At 43.5% G+C, this 19,979-nt stretch overlaps 1 pseudogene; it reads left to right on the top strand.

Annotated features, from left to right (window-relative positions):
* Positions 1–10,259, top strand: part of LOC108311500 — a 46,530-nt pseudogene extending 36,271 nt beyond the window's left edge.
* The last annotated feature ends 9,720 nt before the right edge of the window (positions 10,260–19,979 follow it).

Below are 19,979 nucleotides of genomic sequence, written 5' to 3'. Positions count from 1 at the left end.
TGCAGGGCTGGAACCTGAAAGTCAGGTCTCATGTGCAGGGCTGGAGCCTTAAAGTCTGAAGTCCTGGCTGCCTGGGCTGAAGTCTCCCACCGCCCCCTCTGTGTTCGCCATTGTCCCTAATCGCCCAGTGGAGCTTCCCCAGAAACGCCCCTCACCCATCCTGCCATCCTAACTGCTCTTATGATAACGTGACCGCCCCTCACCCATCCTGCCATCCTAACTGCTCTTATGATAACGTGACCGCCCCTCACCCATCCTGCCATCCTAACCGCTCTTCCATCTCACCCCCACCCGCCATTGTAACTGAACTTGTGGCCATGTACACCCCTTGCCTGTACCCCCCACTGTAACTGATCTTACTCTACAACACCCCTGCCCCCCAACACTACCCCAACCTCTAATGCCAATTCCCACCCTACCCCCTTCACCTGTCCTTTCTCAGATTTGGCCTGCTTGCACCCAAGTGAGAAATGAAACGGCCCTGTTGCCCACACGAAGCCTGTTTGGAAGATCTTTATTAAATGCATTTAATATTCTGCACTCTTGGAAGGGAATAACACTATCAGTGTTACCAGCACGAGCTAACTTTGTGGCTCAAGCCAATAGGACAATTTGCCGAGGTGTGGGAGCACCCCCTCCAGAGATTTCCCGATCTCCCCAAATTTGGTTAAGATCTAGGGATTATTTTGCTGTACAACTCCCCGTTTTTTTGAGTTTTACTTGCTTCTGACAAGGAAGGGAAGGTGTTCTGCTTCCATGATGATGAAAAGTGGGTAACTCCCTAATGGAGTTTGAGCTCACTCCCAGCAAGGAAGATGAGTGAGTTTTTTTTACTGCTTTAAGCATGGTAGAAAGCAGTCTTCAGCTTGAGACCCACCCCTAGGTAAGTAGCTGAATTGGAGTTTTGTCTTGCTAAAGTTTAACAACGAACTGGTCTTAATTTCTCCTATTTTTTTTTTTTAGATGGGGTCTCACTCTGTCACCCAGACCAGAGACCAGTGGCGTGGTCTTGACTCATTGCCACCTCGTCTGCCTCCCCAGTTCAAGTGATTCTCCTGCCTCAACCTCCCAAGTAGCCGAGATTACAGGCATCCACCACCATGCCTGGCTAATTTTTTTTTTTTTTTTTTTTTTTTTTTTTTTTTTTTTTCTTTTTTTTTTTTTTCCTGGCTGTTTTTTAATGGCTCAATCTTGGCTCACCGCAACCTCCGCCTCCTGGGTTCAAGCAATTCTCCTGCCTCAGCCTCCTGAGTAGCTGGGATTACAGGCACGCGCCACCATGCCCAGCTAATTTTTTGTATTTTTAGTAGAGACAGGGTTTCACCACGTTGGCCAGGCTGGTCTCAAACTCCTGATCTCAGGCACTCTGCCCACCTTGGCCTCTGAAAGTGCTGGGATTACGGGCATGAGCCACTGTGCCCAGCCAGTTTCTCCTCACCACTACAGGGCTCACAGATCACATTGTTGGGTTTTTTTTGTCGTCGTTTGTTCTGGTCTTTGTCCCCCTCAGATCTGACCAACTCTACTTGACTTGGTCAAATCTGAGCGAGAATTCCAAATGATGGGCGACAAAGCCTCTCTGGCTAAAATTCCTTGCAGCTGCAAAAGAGGAAAGAAACAAAAACCAAAAACCAAAAAGAGCATGGGCTTGGCTTCTGGGTTTGCTTCCTGTCTTAAAGAAACACACACACAAAACCAATGTCCTTCTGTTTGCTTCGTTTCCGCCCTATACCTCCTTCCCCTTTACCATCCGCAGTACCGGAGAATCTAGAGAAGGCTTCTGATGACTCGAACCCCTTTAAAGAATTCAGAACAAACGCCCCATTCACCCCTTTTGGGGTGCTCTGTCTCCTTATGACGTTTCAAAATTCATGGGCAGATTCTTCTTAGGTCTAAAGCTCTGTTTTCCTGCACTGCATGACCTGACCTCTTTGGCTTTGGGGGAAACCAGAGATGACCTTGTATTGTGAGGGGCTTTGACCTTGGCATGTGTAACAGTGGACAAGAGCTATGAATTTAGGGGTGGCTGAGCACACTGTACGGGAATGGTCTTGGTTATTTCTTTTTCTCTCCTAGGAAGTTGTTGTTTAAGGATTCTAATTCTAGTTTGGAGATGCGTTCCGAAGGGTCTTCTCTTTTGCCTTTTCTCCCCAAATTAATGTGAGTCGGCTTGTCTGTTCACATTTGGGTGAGGAACTGAACTGTTGTTTTTGTAGGTAAATGAGAGACTGAGTGTTCCCAGCTCCAAAGAGAAAGGGCATTTGCTTTTTGCAGGGAAAAGCACCCCTGGGTGATCAGGGGCCACCGGGGTGTGTCTGGGGGTTTACCCCCTGCGACATACAGCGGTCCTACAGGGAAATCCCCAATACAAACTAATTTTTTAAAAAAGGCTTTTCCAGGAAATGCACATAAGAGCTGATTACCCAGCATTTTGAGTCCTCTTAGAGGTCATAGACCTCTGGAGACAGAAACTGAGACGCGGTGGGTGGAAATGACTCAAGGGGGACAAGATGTGGAGTCCCGCCCACAAGCAGCTCACGTTGATCCGCCACACAAAAACCCAGGCCAGGCCGGGCGCGGTGGCTCACACCTGTAAACACTTTGGGAGGCCAAGGCAGGCGGATCACCAGGTCAGGAGATTGAGACCATTCTGGCCAACATGGTGAAACCCCGTCTCTACTAAAAATACAAAAATGAGCCGGGCGTGGTGGTGGACACCTGCGATCCCAGCTACTTGGGAGGCTGAGGCAGGAGAGCTGCTTGAACCAGGGAGTCGGAGGTTGCAGTGAGCTGAGATCATGCCACTGAACTCCAGCCTGGGTGATGGAGTGAGACCCCATCGCTAACAAACAAACAAAAATCCTAGGCCACAGCTCAATTCCTCTTTTCAGGAAAAAAAACAGTGGGAAACAATTTGAGAATGAGGAGAAAACAAGGAGAACGACCCCCTTTTGAGCACTCTGTAGGTTTTCTGTCACCTCTACTTGTCAGAGCTTATGGAAAATGGAAGTAATATGGTCTCTATGCACATGATGTTAAGAAAAAGGGGCCCTAAGGTGGACCTGCAAACTCTCGAGTTCCCGAGTTCTTTTTCCTCTGTTTTCTTTTCTGTCTGATGCTACTTTTACCAAGATAAAAACCACTGCTGGTTCTAACAGGTTTTCTGTTGGCACGCTGGTGAATTTGTTATCACATGGCTAAAGTTCTGAAGCGACAGCTGTAGGAGCTTTGTGTGTGTGTGTGTGTGTGTGTGCGTGCGTGCGCGTGCGCGTAGGTGTGTGTGCATGTGTGTGCGCACGTGTGTGTTTGTGTGTGCGTGCTTGCATGTGTATGTGCGTGTGTGTGTATTTAAAAGGATAATTTTATGTTTAACTGGCAATTAAATCTGTTTTAATTTCCCTCTAGCACACCAGACATTTTCTCTCTGTACCTTATGATGCAAATTTTCCTATTTGATTTTCACCTGAGTTGTTTCCTTTAACATGCAAATTTAAGGCTATTTAGCTGACAACTGCCTAGCATAGTGAAACACGCTATCAAGAATTTGAAAGTCTAAGACAGGAAAAGAAAAAGCTCTTTATGAATCTGTAAGATGTACTTCCATCAGCATGTTTAATACATGTGTGTCTTTATGTGTTCTGTACACAATGTTTCAGTATATAAAAGAGCTCTAGTTAATTGGCTTAAGAAAATAAAAGTGCTTGAATAAAACACTTTATCAGGAAAAAAGAAAAGACCAGTCAAATGCTGTTTCAAGTTTATATAACTTAAGAAAATCTTTCTTTTTTTTTTTTTTTTGAGACGGAGTTTCACTCTTGTTACCCAGGCTGGAGTGCAATGGCGCGATCTTGGCTCACTGCAACCTCCGCGTCCTGGGTTCAGGCAATTCTCCTGCCTCAGCCTCCTGAGTAGCTGGGATTACAGGCACGCGCCACCATGCCCAGCTAATTTTTTGTAGTTTTAGTAGAGACGGGGTTTCGCCATGTTGGCCAGGATGGTCTCGATCTCTTGACCTCGTGATCCACCCGCCTCGGCCTCCCAAATTACTGGGATTACAGGCGTGAGCCACCGCGCCCAGCCAGAAAATCTTTAATAAATAAGCTAGCTATAAATTTATTGGTAAAGTAATATTTAAAATGTCTTAAGAATTGCCATCATACATTTTTGTTCGCATTTATTAATCAAGCAATTTCATACTTATCCCTACCAAATACTATAAAGTGTCAAAATTGGGTATAGGGGTTACAAAACTGTAAACCCAGCAGAAGACAGAATGATCTTTGCTTATGTAATTTTTAATAAATAAGACATTGATGTTGGTTTGATGGAGATAGCTACATCTTGAATTGAGTAAGATGACCATCACTGCTAACCTAGTGGCTGTAGGTGGCCAAGTCCACAGGCAATAAGGTTTGTTTTAGGTAAGGACTACTGTCATCTTTGTTTCAAAGCTAAACTATAAACTAAGTTCCTCTCAAAGTGAGTTCAGCCTTCACCCAGGAATGAACAAGGACAGCTTAGAGGTTAGCAGCAAGATGAAGTCAGTTAGGTGAGATTGTCTTCACTGTCTCAGTTATAATTTTGCAACAGCAGTTCCATAACTTGAAATAATGACTACTGTATTTTCTTAAATAATCTAGGTAAATGATTAAAATAAAGTAATTAGGCAAGTGTAATGGGATACTTGTAGACAAACTCGTCATAATTTAGAATCTAAAGTTATATTAAATAGTAGATATTTCATTATTTGTGTATTTTCCAATAAAAATATATTGTAGGAAAACATTCTTTCTGTAAAAATTTATGTCCTTTTTAAAAAGGTGAACAATTTTTGTCAAATTCAAAGTTTATTAAGAGGTTATGTATAAAGGTAAAAGGAACCAAGAAATAAGAAATGTAAAGAAGGTTATAAAAATAAACAGATTTTTTTCTGGAAAAAAAAACTTAAAGAAAAATAATTTAATATGAGAAAGAACCTTGTATGGTAAATTTAAACCTAGAATAAAATAGCTGGTTGTTTAAGAAAGAGGGATGTTGAGGACAAACCAGAAAATCCAAGTATATCATAAGCAGTTTGTTTAAGTCACAATAAGAGGATTTATTTTAAAAATACTTTATATGATCAAGACATCTATAATTAAGGGGAAATTATAATAGTTTCTCTAGAGATTGGGTTTGATATAAAAAAATACTTATACACCAAGTAATTGGTTAGAACAATGAAATTTTTGTAAGAGATTCATTTACTTTTAATTAATTCTAAGAGATTTTAATTTTTTTAACCCAAAGTTCAACATTTATTGCATCTCACCATTTTCCGTTTTCTCTTCCCCTTTAAAGGGCACAAAGTACCAATGCTCTCCTTCGACTCATTTTCAGCTCATTTAAGTTTTTTTCCTCGAGCTCTGTTTGTTGTGGCCTGATGCTAACAATGTTTTCTTAAAGGTCTAAAGAAAATGTTTGCTTCCAACATAACATTCTGTGCAGTGCAGGTCTTTTCTTTTGACTTTTGGTAACTGGCGTAACATATTGTATGGTTTATCAAAATAATTCCTATGCCATTATTATTCAGTTTTGGTTTGCTTAAAAAAACTGAGATTAATTTTTTTAAAATTAAGATTATTACATCTGTATATCTTTCCGTATAGGCTTTTAAAGTCCTCGTGACATTGAGTTACAGGGCCTTGACTCCTGGGTCTAAAAAGGACACCAAGTCCTGCTAAATCTTAAACACTGAAAGCAATTAAGCCTTCATCTTCAGGCCCCATAGAAGATGGCAATCAAAATAAACTGCATTCCTGAGACACAGGGCCAGAAATTAAAGCTATTCAATCATCAGGCCCCAGGGACTTTCACGTAAGAGGTGGGCATGTGAGATTATAAAGGCCAATTTTGAGAGATAAAGTAAGTTTAGTTTCTCTATATATTAATCATTGATCTCAAAAGGCACACTGGTGCAAGGCTAACATTGGGCCCCTGTGTCAGATTAACAAGGTGTTATTGAAGCATTGATTGGCTCCTTAATACATGTTATAAAAGGCTTATGGAAGTCAGATCTTACAGTTAAGATTAAAATTTCATAGACTATAACATTTTGAAAAACAAATTTAATTGGCTTCATGCTGTTTTCTTAGGGCTTATTGTTTGGAAAATTAAGTTTCCTCTCCCAAAGAATGAAGGTTTTCATCTATTTTTTTTTTTTTTGGAAATCCTTGAGATATCACTTTGTTCAAATTAGTTTTCCTGCAGTCCAAAATTGACATAATTTGGTTTATTTGGTATAAAAATTATACAGGAAGCACTGTCAAAAATGAAATGTCATTTGGTTTTCTTTGGGCTGAATTCACATAAATATGTTATTGGTATGTGTTCCAAAATTATGGGAAACTCCTATAATTCTGATATGACTTAGTGTACGTTATCAGTAATTATCATTGTTATGCAAAATTATTGTATTCCACAGAGGCAACAAATTTCCTTGTCAATTGTGTTTTTGACTATGGCTGCCCTAAAACATTTTGGCATCCGCAGACAATTGTTGTCATGTTTTGGTCCTCTTTAGAAGGTGGTTTGTGTTTTGTTATGTTTTTTGAAATGGAGTTTCACTCTTGTCACCCATGCTGGAATGCAGTGGCATGATCTTGGTTCACTGCACCCTCCACCTCCTGGTTTCAAGCAGTTCTCTTACCTCAGCCTCATGGGTAGCTGGGATTACAGGTGCACGCCACATCACCTGGCTAATTTTTGTATTTTTAATAGAGATGAGGTTTCACCATGTTGGCCAGGCTGGTCTCAAACTCCTGACCTCAGGTGATCTGCCCACCTTGGCCTCCCAAAGTGCTGGGATTAAAGGCATGAGCCACCGTGCCCAGTTAGAAGATCGTTTGAAAATCAACTATAAAATGGTAACAAGTGCTTTTAAATGCAGGTTTCTGATAACTCTGGAAACTGTGACATCAGAACAGAGGAAAAAAGTTCAGGACTCATGGAGAGTTGAAATGTTTGTGAATATCAAGCAGAATAGATATTAACCGTAGGGACTGAACTAATAGAAGACTGAAGCAATCCTTCTGACTTTTTGCTTAAGACATTGCTGATCCTTTGTTTTGTTTTTCAGAGTCAAGAAAACTTTGCTTTTGCTCTGTTGACATCTTTACCAATTTAGTATACTCATATGAACAAAACTTGGAGCTTATTTGTTTGTTCTACCTGATTTCTCCAGAATTTGTAAACTATCTGTGAGTATTCTTAACTTATGGCAATACATTTATTTGCATACATGCAATAAGAATCTGTTTTCATTTGTAACAGGACATAACTGGGGAAACTGGTTATTTTACCAAGGCTTTGACTGGAATGGTGTGCTTTCCTTTAATGAATTAAACCTGACTTATGGAGCCAATCAAAGCCCCTTGGGAAAACTGGCCTCATACCTTGTCTACAGTTTCTGTACAGGATTCCTGACCTGTGCTAAAGGATGTCACTTTCTGACAGACCCAGGAGTCCCAAGAGTAGAGGAATTCACCCAACTGATAGGTATTTGATGGTACAAATCTATGGCTGGGATCAGCTTTAAAAAAGTCTTATCTGAGATTCCTTCTTTGGAACAAAGTTCCATCAAAGCCAATTTAAAAGCTCATGTAAAAAAATAGTTATTGTTGTTGCACTGCATATCAGGCCAAGTATAATAAAGCAGATCAGTCCTACGATGATCTGTCTTTAGTAAAAATGGGAAACTAGAGAGAGAATTATGTTTCAAAAACTATAGTACACCTGTTGTTAGATTCTAGTCTTGACTAACGTTTTTTCATTTTTATTATTTTCTATGGTTTGGAACAAATTTTATTTTTCTTGGTTACAAGTCTTCAAAATAGTGTTTTAAATTTTGTTTCCTTCTTTGTTCCCATGTTTCCTAATTTGGAGTCACTGAAAACTAAGCTGTGCTTTTGTGAAGCCCTGGGAACTGAAGGTAGACAACTTAAACTTCAGAGGAAAATAACAGCAACCTGTTTACATACATATGCGACTTTCATACCTGTCTGCTGATGTATGAACTTCAGAGTAATGTGGCCTATATTAATTTTCCAGCATTGTTCTTTAGTTTGTTGTTGTTTTTCTCCCTTCCTCCTCCTATTTTCTCTTCACAGGACATCAGATCACACAACCTACTAAAAATGAGCTTTCCTAATAACTTGGGACCCACCTGTCTAGGAATAAACCACCTCAGCCATGAGAGATCAGATGAAACCTAAGACCAGAGACTCATTTTCTCCTAAAATGCTTCCTCCAAAATGTTTTCAAAAAGAAAAGGAGGGTAAGGCCAGGCGCAGTGGCTCACACTTGTAATCTCAGTACTTTGGGAGGCTGGGGCGGGAGGCTGAATCACCTGAGGTCAGGAGTTCAAGACCAGCCTGGCCAAAATGGTGAAACCCATCTCTACTAAAAATACAAAAATTAGCCAGGTGCAGTGGCGCACAACTGTAATACCAACTACTCAGGAGGCTGAGTCATGGAAATCACTTGAACATGAGAGGTGGAGGTTGTGGCGAGCCAAGATCTTGCCACTGCACTATAGCCTCGGTGACAGTGAGATTCCATCTCAAAAAACAAAAAGAAAAAGAAAAAAGGGGGAAATGCGAAAGAAAAATAAACCTTGGGGCCCCCAAATCACCAGGCTAAAGGAGAAGTCAAGCTGGGAACTGCTTAGGGCAAACCTGCCTCCCATTCTGTTCAACGTCACCCCTCTGCTCACTGAGATAAATGCATATCTGATTGCCTCCTTTGGAGAGGCTATTCAGAAGCTCAGAGAATGCAACCATTTTTCTCTTATCTACCTGTGACCTGGAAGCCCCTGCCGACTTCCTTCGACTTGTCCTGCCTTTGATTCTAGTTGCCCTGCCTTTCCAGACCAGATGAATGTTCAGCTTACAAATGTTGATTGATGTCTCATGTCTCCTTAAAATGTATAAAACCAAGCTGTGTTCTGAACACCTGAGGCTGTGTCACGGGCATGCGTCCTCAACCTTGGTAAAATAAACTTTCTAAATCAACATGACATGTCTCACATATTTGGGGCTCACACCTGGAAGAAATGGATAAATTCCTAGACATATGCAATCTACCAAGACTGAACCATGAAGAAACAGAAAACTTGGGCAGACCAAAAATGAGTAATGAGGTCAAATAAGTAATAAAAACTTTCTCTTGAAAGAAAAGCCCAGGACCTGATGGGCTCACTGCTGAATTCTACCAAACATTTAAGTAGAACTAACACCAGCTCTACCCAAACTGTTTCAAAAACTTGAAGAGGATGGAATCTTTCCACTCATTCTACAAGGTCAGCATTACCCTGATACCAGAACTAGACATGGACACAACAAAAAAAGAAGATTATGGGCCTGTATTCCTGATGAAAATAAATGCAAAATTACTCCACAAAATATTAGCAAACTGAATTCAACAATATATTTAAAAATTCATGGCGCAGGGTAGGGGGAGCAGCGCATGACATGTGCACACCCTCTCCCTCGTCCACCGCTGCTGCCTCCTTCTTCTGCTGCTCCTGGTGCTGCTTGTGTGCTCCTTTGGTGTGGACCTGGTACCTCTTTTGTGAAGCGGCAGCTGAGGAGACCCAGTGCTCACCGTGGCCAAGAAAAAGCCCAAAGAAGGAATCAAGACTGAGAAAAACGATCCTATTAATTTGAAAGTGGTGGGGCAGGATGGTTCTGTGGTGCAGTTTAAGATTAAGAGGCATATACCCCTTAGCAAACTAATGAAAGCCTATTGTGAATGATGGGGACTGTCAGTGAGGCAGATGAGATTCCGATTTGACAGTCAACAGACACACCTGCACAGTTGGGAATGGAGGATGAAGATACAATTGATGTGCTCCAACAGCAGACGGGAGGTGTCTACTGAAAAGGGAACCTGCGTCTTTACTCCAGAACTCTGTTCTTTAAAGACCAAGATTACATTCTCAATTAGAAAACTGCAATTTGGTTCTACCACATCTGGACTACTACAGTATAGTTTTCTCTATTCTTTCATTTCCCTCTTTTCCATTCCTTTATTGTGCATAAAGTAATTGGTATATGTGCACAAGCATATTGCATTTGTTTTAAACAACAAATGATGTGTTTTGATTGACATCAAGTGGAGACAGGATGGGGAAAAATATTGATTCTGTGAAAATACCCCCTTTCTCTATTAGTGGCATGCTCATTCAGCTCTTATCTTTATATTCCAGTAAGCTATTTTGCTCTCACCATTTTAACAACAACAACAAAAAAAAACCACAAAAAACAAAAAAACATAAAAATCCTGGCATACCTTGTTCAAATGGAGAATTTTAATGTTTTTCATTTATCATTGTAAAACCAAGGACAATTCTATAACTTTTTTGTATGTAGCTGTTACATGTAGGGCAACCTGTCTTTAAGTAGGGATAAACCACTTGAAAACAACAACAAACAAGAATCCTAGATAGTTTTCCCTTCAAGTCAAGTGTCTCATTGTTTAAATAAACCTCTTGTTTAAAATTTAAAAAAAATTCATTCACCACAATCAAGTGAGATTTATTCAATGGATGCAAGGATGGTTCAACATATGTGAGACAATGAATATCATACATCACATTAACAGAACAAATACCATATGATCATTTCAATAGATGCTGGAAAAGCATTTGATAAAATTCAACATCCCTTCATGCTAAAAACTCTCAACAAATTAGGTATATAAGGAACATACCTCAACATGATAAAGGCTATATATGACAAACTGCAGGTAATATCATACTGAACAGGGAAATCCTGAAAGCCTTTTTACTAAGGTCTGGAACAAGATAAGGCCTATTTTCACCACTTCTGTTCAACACAGTACTGGACATCCTAGCCAGGGCAGTTAAGCAAAAGAAAGAAATAAAGGGCATCCAAGTTGGAAAAGAGGAAGTCAAATTTTCCTTGTTTGCAGATGACATTACCTTAATTCACCATAAAACTTAGAACTATAGACAGATTCAGTAAAGGTGCAGGATACAACATCAACATGCAATAACCAATAGCATTTATATATGCTAATAGTGATCCATCTGGAAAAGTAATCAAGAAAGCAATCCCATTTACAATAGCTACAAAAATATTTAGGAAGAAATTTAGCCAAAGAAGTGAAAGGTCTCTACAAGAAAAATTATAAAATACCAGTGAAAGAAAGTGAAGAGACACCAAAAAAAGGAAAGGTATACCATGCTCATGGATTGAAAAATTAATATTGTTAAAATATCTATACTCCACGTATTTGCAGCCAACTTTTTTTTTGACAAAGATGTGAAGAAAAATACATTGAAGAAAGAACTGTTTCTTTAATATAAAGAAACTCAAACAATAGCAAACAAATAATTGAATTTAAAAAATGGACAAAAGACCTGAATGGACATTTCTCAAAAGAAGACATAAAAATGGTTAACAGTTATATAAAAAAAATACTCAACATCACTAATTGTCAGAGAAATTCAAATAAAAAGCACATGAGATACCATCTCACCCTAGTTAGAATGGCTATTGTCAAAGGGACAAAAATAACAAATATTGATGAGGATGCAGGTAAAGGTGAATTCTTGTACACTTTTGGTGGAAATGTGAAGTCATTATAAAAATCAGTGTAGAGTTACCTCAAAAAATAAAAATAGAACTACCACATGATCCAGCAATCCCATTGCTGGGTATATACCACCACCCCAAAAGGAAATCAGCGTATCAGAGAGATATCTTCACTCCTATGTTTATTACAGCACTACTCACAATGGCCAAGATATGGAATCAACCCAAGTGTCCATCAATGATGAATGGGTAAAATGGAAATGTACATGTACACAATGGAATATATTATTTAGCCACAAAAAAGGAATAAAATCCTGTCATTTGCAGCAACATGGACGGAACTGGAGATCATTATGTTAAGTGAAATAAGCCAGGCATAGAAAGACAAATATGTATTCCATACTCATGGTTAGGAAGAATCAATATTGTGAAAATGGCCATACTGCCCAAAGTAATTTATAGATTCAATGCTATCCCCATCAAGCTACCAATGACCTTCTTCACAGAACTGGAAAAAAACACCTTAAACTTCATATGGAACCAAAAAAGACCCCACATAGCCAAGTCAATTCTAAGCAAAAAGAACAAAGCTGGAGGCATCACACTGCCTGACTTCAAACTATACTACAAGGCTACAGTAATTAAAACAGCATGGTACTGGTACCAAAACAGAAATATAGACAAATGGAACAGAACAGAGGCCTTGGACGCAACGCCACACATCTACAACCATCTGATCTTTGACAAACCTGACAAAAACAAGCAATGGGGAAAGGATTCCCTGTTTAATAAATGGTGTTGGGAAAACTAGCTAGCCATGTGCAGAAAGCAGAAACTGGACCCCTTCCTGACACCTTACACTAAAATTAACTCCATATGGATTAAGACTTAAACGTAAGAGCTAGCACCATAAAAACCCTAGAAGAAAACCTAGGCAAAACCATTCAGGACATAGGCATAGGCAAGGACTTCATGACTAAAACACCAAAAGCATTGACAACGAAAGCCAAAATAGACAAATGGGATCTAATTAAACTCCAGAGCTTCTGCACAGCAAAAGAAACAATAATTAGAGTGAACCAGCAACCAACAGAATGGGGAAAAAATTTTTGCAGTTTACCCATCTGACAAAGGGCTGATATCCAGAATTTACAAAGAACTAAAACAGATTTACAAGAGAAAAACAAACAAACCCATTCAAAAGTGGGCAAAGGATATGAACAGACACTTTACAAAAGAAGACATATATGAGGCCAACAAACATATGAAAAAACGCTCATCATCACTGGTCATCAGAGAAATGCAAATCAAAACTACATTGAGATATCATCTCACACCAGTTAGAATGGCGATCATTAAAAAATCTGGAGACAACAGATGCTGGAGAGGATGGGGAGACATAGGAACACTTTTACACTGTTGGTGGGAGTGTAAATTAGTTCAACTATTGTGGAAGACAGTGTGGCGATTCCTCAAGGACCTAGAAATAGAAATTCCATTTGACCCAGCAATCCCATTACTGGGTATATATCCAAAGGATTATAAACCGTTCTATTATAAGGACACGTGCACACGAATGTTCATTGCAGCACTGTTTACAATGGCAAAGACCTGGAACCAACCCAAATGCCCATCGATGATAGACTGGACAGGGAAAATGTGGCACATATACACCATGGAATACTATGCAGCCATAAAAAACAATGAGTTCATGTCCATTGTAGGGCCATGGATGAACCTGGAAACCATCTTTCTCAGCAAACTGACACAAGAACAGAAAATCAAACACCGCATGTTCTGACTCATAGGCAGGTGTTGAACAACAAGAACACATGGACACAGGGAGGGGAACAGCACACACTGAGGTCTGTGGGGGAGGGGGCAATAGGGGAGGGACAGTGGGTGGTAGGGAGGTTGGGGAGGGATAACATGGAGAGAAATGCCAGATACAGGTGATGGGGATGGAGGCAGCAAACCACGTTGCCATGTATGTACCTATGCAACAATCCTGCATGTTCTTTACATGTACCTCAGAACCTAAAATGCAATTATAATGCAATTACATATATATTATATACATAAAGACAAATATGTGTTCTCATTCATATGTGGGCACTAGAAAAGTGGATGTTACAGAGGTAGAGAGGAGAATCGTGGTTACCAGAGAACGGGAAGGGAAGGGGGAAAGCAGATGAAGTTGGTTAAGGGGACAGTACAATATTTCAGCTAGATAGAAGGAATATGTTCTAGTATTCAATAGCACAGTAGGGAAATTAGAGTTAACCATATTTATTGTATGTTTCAAAATAGCTCGAAGAGAAAGTTGTAATGATTCTAACTCAAAGAAAAGATAAATGTTTGAGGTGACAGACATCCCAGGTACCCCAATTTGATCATTCCACATTATAGCAAAATACCACATGGACTCCCAACATATGTACAAAAAATTAAGTTGTAAAAAAAAAAGGAGAGAAAAGAACATATTTGCATATTGCATTATATTTCTTCATGGTATTGATCTCCAGCCCAGAGCGCAGGTACCACAAAGATGAGATTTTTCATTCTGTGCACTGCTGTATCCCAAGCCTCCAGAATCATCTCTGGTGCACTGACTGACCCTGCCGACGCACGCGCTGAAATGAGTGATATGGGCATGACTCTCGAACACGAAGGAAATTCTTCAGCAGGCAGAGGAGTGAAGCTTTGGACCCTGTTCGATGTTGTGTGAACTGAATATGGACTGTGAATGTGACATTGAGTGGCAGACCCTGGTGGAGAGATTGGCCCGTGCGGGGTTGCAAGGGGATTTGCTTGGTATCACATCCCGGGCAGGAGCCGGGGAAGCCAGAGAGAAACTGGAACTGCAATGAAGTCCCAACAAAGCCCCCACCGACCCCATGGGAACTCAGGAGCCGGGCAGCTCTTCTGAGTGAATAGAATCAGGCTGAGCGGAGTTGGGCCCTTGTACCTCCAGCCCACCTGCCGCCATCAGCTGTCCCTGGGCCAAGCAGTGACCATGAGGACAAAGAAGGTGGGCAGTGGGGGCATACTCCTGCAGCACTTTGGTGGCCTGGGAGAAAGGCCTCACTCCTAATGGGGGATTTGGGCAGCACAGTGGGTGGTCCCCACAGTGTCCACATCCACAGAAGGGTGAAGGGGCAGGAAAGGATGCCAGGAACCTGTTTGGAAGCAGCTGGGGTGGGGTTGGGGGAAGAGAGGTGTGTGGCAGGACAGGGGGAGCAGCACTCCTCTAATGTCCCTCCCAGCTGTGCCTGACCTGGGTGCAGGTGACAGGCCCAGCTCCCACCGGCTCCCTAGATGGCCGAGGGCAAGTTGCCATGCGTCTTTGGGTCTCTGTTTGACACATCTGAGGCACAGAATCTGTTGTTTTTAAAACGTGTCACAAAATGTCCAGATGTCCCTAAAATGTGTCACAAAGTGTCACAGATGTCCCCCTACATCTGTTGTTTCTAAAAACGTGTCACAAAACCCCCAAATATTTGTTGTTTCCACCTGTTCTGGCATTTGGGTCTTAAAACGTATTTTTATTCTCTTGTTGAATTGTGATCATCTGATTAATCCCAAGGGCATACTGGGGTGTGCCCCCAGGGACACACGCAGCCACAGGGCCCCCGCCCCATAAGAAGCTCGGGTGTCCAGAAACAGGCAGGCATGGAGCAGAGGGAGCAAGCATGGGGGGGCGGCAGTCGAGGGGGAAGGCTGGAGGCTTGCTGAGGAAGTCCTCTCTCTCCCCCTCCAGCCCTCTTCTCGCCTTCCCTCCCACTTTCCTCCCCTCTTGGCCTCTCCTCTCTCCCTTTCTCCTTCCCTCCTCTCTCCTCCCCAAGTTCTCCTGTGAACGGGCGTCCCGCCTCTCCTGGCGAACGGTCGGCAGGTGGCAGCAAACCCCGCCTTCCTGCGCGGGAGCCGGCCTCAGCCTGGGAAACGTAGAGAACTGGGTGGCTGAGCTTGGGCTGGGCTGGCGTGAGTCTGCAGATCTGCAGAAGGAACCCCTTGCGGGCGCCTCTGGCAGTGGTGGCGGTTGGGGTGCCCAGGCCTGGTGGGGCAGGGGGTGTCACCTGCAGCCTCGCAGCCAGGCCTGGAAGGGCCCCCAGCTCAGCACCTGGGCAGAACAGCACCTTGGGGGTTGGGAAGGTCCCCTGTAGCACCTTCTCCTTCTAGGTGGGAATGCAAACACCCTCCTGCCCCTCCGAGAGGGAGCTTCTGTGACCCTCCTCAGGCAGCCCCGGGCAGCAGCCCTTCCTCTGGGCTCCATCCTCACCGCGCCCTGGCAACCCAGCAGACCCTTATCATGCACCTGCTCTGGACAGGGCCCCCTGCCATGGGTGAGAGAGACCGGGATGGTGGCCACAGGTCCCTACCCAGCGTGGGTGAACAGAAAGCAGCCTGCCCAGCGGGGGGCTGGGCCCCACCTGCAGAGGGGTCACCTCGCTTGGGTGCATCTGGAAGGAAGGTCGGAGAGACCTAAAAGGAGACCTCAGGTCTGAGGGGCGGCGTCCGGGTCCCGGGCACAGCTTGGGCGGAGACCGGGGGACCAGGCCTGAGTGTGGGGTGCAGATCTTGGGGTGGAGTCAGCTCCACGCAGGGAGGCCCCTCCCACCGGCGGGTGGTCACCTCGGATTTGAGCTGTTGTTATTGTTGGCAAATTAACAAGACACTGTTAATTGGATGTGGCTGAAAGTAAACATTAATAACAAGGAAACAAGCGGGCCCTGCTGGGCTGCCTCTCACTGCTTCTCCTCGGCTTCGAAAGGAACACAGCTGCAGCCTCTGAGGACTCCTTCCGTGAAGCTTCAGTGCTGACTCCCAGCGGACGCCTCCTGGCCAGACTTCCCTGGGCTCCTCTGACACCTCGTTGTCACTGAGCCTCCACCCTGGGCTTCGTGTTCATCTCTGCTGGTTTAGGGAGAACCTCAGGCCTCTGATATCTGCTCTCCCCCAAGTCTAATCAAGCTCCTCACCCCCCATCTGTGAGGTCTGAGTCCTCAGCTGCCTTCAGCAAGAATTTCCAGCCCTGAACTTCTCATCTCAGTCTTTTGGCATCCCTGGAGGCCCCTGGCTATAACCCCCACTCGTCCTTGTGGTGGGGGGCTCTAGACGCCCTCCTCCGTGGCTGTGGACTCCCATTTGTCCTTGTGGCCTTTGGAGCTGAACTCCACCTCTCCCTGTGGTGGTCCTGACCGCTGCTGCAATGGTCCTGAAGAAAGTCTTCCTCGCTGTTTGAAGTGTCAGTGTGGTGTTTTCTGTAAGTCCCACCCCCGGCTTCTCCTGCCCCCTCAGCTGCCGTGACATTTTCACTGGGAGGCTAAATCACAGGTCAGTTGATGCCATATGCTTCTGAGCCAGGGTGTGAACTCCGTTTCCATTCTTATATAACTTGCTCTCCCCGTGACTTAAGCACGACCTCATAGTTTAATTTTCTTCCTCGATGGGGGACCTATTTGTGAGTGTAATGAGCACTCTTTGCATCCCTCTATTCCAGGATGGATATTTCCAGGATCCTGGGCTACTTTTAAGTACCAAAATATTCATATTTTTTTTGGTATCACACCAATACTTCAGTATGTTGAAAGTTGAGACCTGATTCCATTTACACAAAGTACAAGAACAGAAAAAAGTAACCTGTGCTGTGAGAGTCGAAACGGAGGTCACCCATAAGAAAGGAGGGGCCCTGGGGGCTCCTGAAGTGCTGGGTCCCTGACACGGGCACTGGTTACTCAGGAGTCTTTGCTTTGTGAATTTCCCCGAGCTGCAGCTTTAGGGGAAGAGTGTCTGACCTGTTTTGTAATTCTCTTCCTATCACCATTTTTCTGTCCCCAAATGCTTTGCAGACTTGACACTCACCCAGCAGTGCTTTTTTCCAATGCCCAAGCATAGCTCCCAAACCTCCGTCCCCTGCATTCTTTTGAGATGCTCCCTGGCCCCCCATGCCACACCACACTCTGGCTGCACAGGGCTCTCCAGGCCTGGGCACCGTGTATGTATGTTCCCACACTCCCCATGAACTGGTTCCTGGGTGAGAGCCACTAGCTCCCAAATTGTAAGCATCCTCTCTGAGGTTCCTCCCTCACTGACTGAGGCACACCCTCTACAGCAACCTTGTCCAACTGTGGCCCATGGACTGCATGTGGCCCAGGTTGGCTTTGAATCCAGCCCAACACAAATTTGTAAACTTTCTTAAACATGAGGATTTTTTGCAATTTTTTTTTTTTTAGCTCACCAGCTGTGGTCAGTGTTAGTGTACTTTATGTGTGACCCAAGATAATTCTTCTTCCAGTGTGGCCCAAAGAAGCCAAAAGATTGGACACCCCTGCTCTAAAAGTCTAAGGAAAGGAGCATGGAATGGAACTTGTAAATTCCACTTATTCTGACCATGTCTTCATTCATCCCTCAAACCTGAAAGATAGTTTGGCTGGGTATCAAATTCTAGGCTGAAAATCATTTTTCCCTTGGCCCATCCAAGGCCTTGCTCACTGACCCGCAGCCTCCATGCTGCCCTCCCAGAGTCTGAAGACCTCAAGAGTCTCTCCTCCAAGTGTGACCCATTTCTTTCTCTGTCCCTTAAATGCTTGGCTCTTTTCCTTGTCCCTACTGTTCTGAAATTTCACAATATCAGTGCTGGGGCCTTGGTAGGACTTTCAATGTGGCAAGTTATAACTTTTAGATATGAGAAATTTTCTTGAAATAATCACATAGAAATTGTTTTCACTTTGATTTTCCTTTTTCTCTTTCAGGCGCTCCTGTAAGTTGTATGTTTGATCTCCATGGAGTTTCTGTTTTTAACATGTTTTTCTTTCCTATTTTACATTATTTTGGGGTTTTCTTTAATCCTATGTTCTAAGATAGCCCCACCCATTTTATTTCCATCAAATTTGTTTTTCCTTCTGAAGTCCTCCTCAACTTCAGATCGAAGAGATATTAATACATATATTAATATATATAAATTTTCAACAGCTCATATGTATTCTCTGCCCATTCCTTTTGTAGAGCACACTGTTCTTGTTCTATGGAGGCAACATCTGCTCTCTCTCAGGTTCTCTTTTGCTCCCTGTATTGATTTGTCCTGGTCTCTGTTCCTTAGGGTGCAGACATTCATTGACTGTGCAGCAATCCTTGGTCATCTGTATTAGTCAGAGTTCTCTGGAGATTATATGTGCCTATATAAACTAAGATTTATTATAAGGAAGTGGTTCATGCAATTATGGAGGCTAAATCCCACAATCTTCATTCTGCCAACTGGGGACTGAGGAAAGCCAGTGAGGTAGTTCAAAGGCCTAAGAGCTGAGTGTAGTATCCAGTCTGGGTAGCATCCAATCTGAAAGGCCTGTGAACCAGCAGCAATCAAGGGCAGGTTCTTCTGCCCAGCTCAGACATTCAGGCAGATTAAGAGCGAACTCAGCCTTTCTCTGCCTTTCTGTTTTGTTCTATGCAGGCCCTCAACAGTTAAGATGGTGCCTGCCCACACTGGGAGGACAGTATGCTCACTCAGTCACTCTGCTAACCTCTCCCACAGACATACCCGGATATAACGTTTCACCAGCTATCTGGGCATCCCATGACCCAATCAAGTTGACACATAAAATTAACCATCACACTATTCACCCATTTGAGGACGAGGCATCTGAAGGCAGAGAGAAAGGCAGATGAAGAAGGACATTTGAGTAAAGATAGGAAGACAGCACAGGAGCGAGTCAATAGCTCTCTGGAGGTGCCTGTGAGGCACGCACTGCTGCTCCCCATTTCCAGATGCTCAGGGTCCCAGTCAGTAGGGGCAGAGCTGGTCATCTCTCTTAGTCCTCAGGCTCAGTCCTGCAGTGCCTCCTCTCATATCATTGCCTGGCCAGAGCTCTGCAGTGTCATTCACGTACTGTGGTCACCCCAAGGGGCTCTGAGAGCTCTGGTCACATCCGTTCTCATTTAGGAGTAAAGAGTTTTTTTGTTTGTTTTGTTTTGTTGCCTGGGAATTTAGGGGACATTCCAGGGTCTTATCAGGGCAGAGAAGCTGGCTCAGGGCTGCAGCTGCTTGAATCTGTCTCCCCCACACCCCACATCTAGTGGGATCTGTGGCTTCTCATGGCAGAGCTGTCCTCTCCATCCTCCGGCCGTGGGTTCCAGCAGCATAGGCACCAGCACGCTTCCACTCACTGTGGTTGGACACCGCACAGCGACGGCCACTCCAGCAGCAAGACCGCCAGCACGGAGTCCACACGCAGAGGTCTCTGTCTTCACATCATGGCCATTCTGGGCGGTGCCTTTTCTCACCATACTCTGGGTTCATGGCTCTCTCTGCTCTATTCCTGCTCTCCATCCTATGCAAATGCTAAGCCTCTCCTCGGAGAGACCCTGGGGACCAGCAGGGGCAGG

Source organism: Cebus imitator, unplaced genomic scaffold (assembly GCF_001604975.1).
Source record: "Cebus imitator isolate Cc_AM_T3 unplaced genomic scaffold, Cebus_imitator-1.0 Scaffold117, whole genome shotgun sequence".
NCBI classification, from domain to species: Eukaryota; Metazoa; Chordata; class Mammalia; order Primates; family Cebidae; genus Cebus; species Cebus imitator.
This window is presented reverse-complemented; position numbering and strand designations above follow the sequence as displayed.